Below are 275 nucleotides of genomic sequence, written 5' to 3'. Positions count from 1 at the left end.
GGCATAAAGTACAACTATCCCTGATGCTGAGAGAGAAAAAGAGGAGACCGTAATAAGGACACAGCCTCACGCACCTGACTCCGACGGCGTTGCACCTGCGCACCATGTCGACGAATTCCTCCTCGGATCCGGAGCGCGACTCGAGCTTGTACGAGACGGGCTGGTAGCGCTGCCACCACGGGTACGGGTACTCGGGCGGGTTCGTCAGGTGCTCGTTCGGGGGAGACACCTGGGGGCGGCGAAAAGGTCGCTCATTGTAATGGAGTGTTGTTGTT

The 275-nt window shown here is 58.5% G+C and overlaps 1 pseudogene; it reads right to left on the bottom strand.

The window, feature by feature from the left end:
- Window positions 1-275, bottom strand: part of LOC119594575 — a 14,936-nt pseudogene that overhangs the window by 8,079 nt on the left and 6,582 nt on the right.

Source organism: Penaeus monodon, chromosome 34 (assembly GCF_015228065.2).
Source record: "Penaeus monodon isolate SGIC_2016 chromosome 34, NSTDA_Pmon_1, whole genome shotgun sequence".
Taxonomy (NCBI): Eukaryota; Metazoa; Arthropoda; class Malacostraca; order Decapoda; family Penaeidae; genus Penaeus; species Penaeus monodon.
Note: the sequence above shows the minus strand (reverse complement) of the source record. Positions and strands in the feature narration are given on the sequence as shown.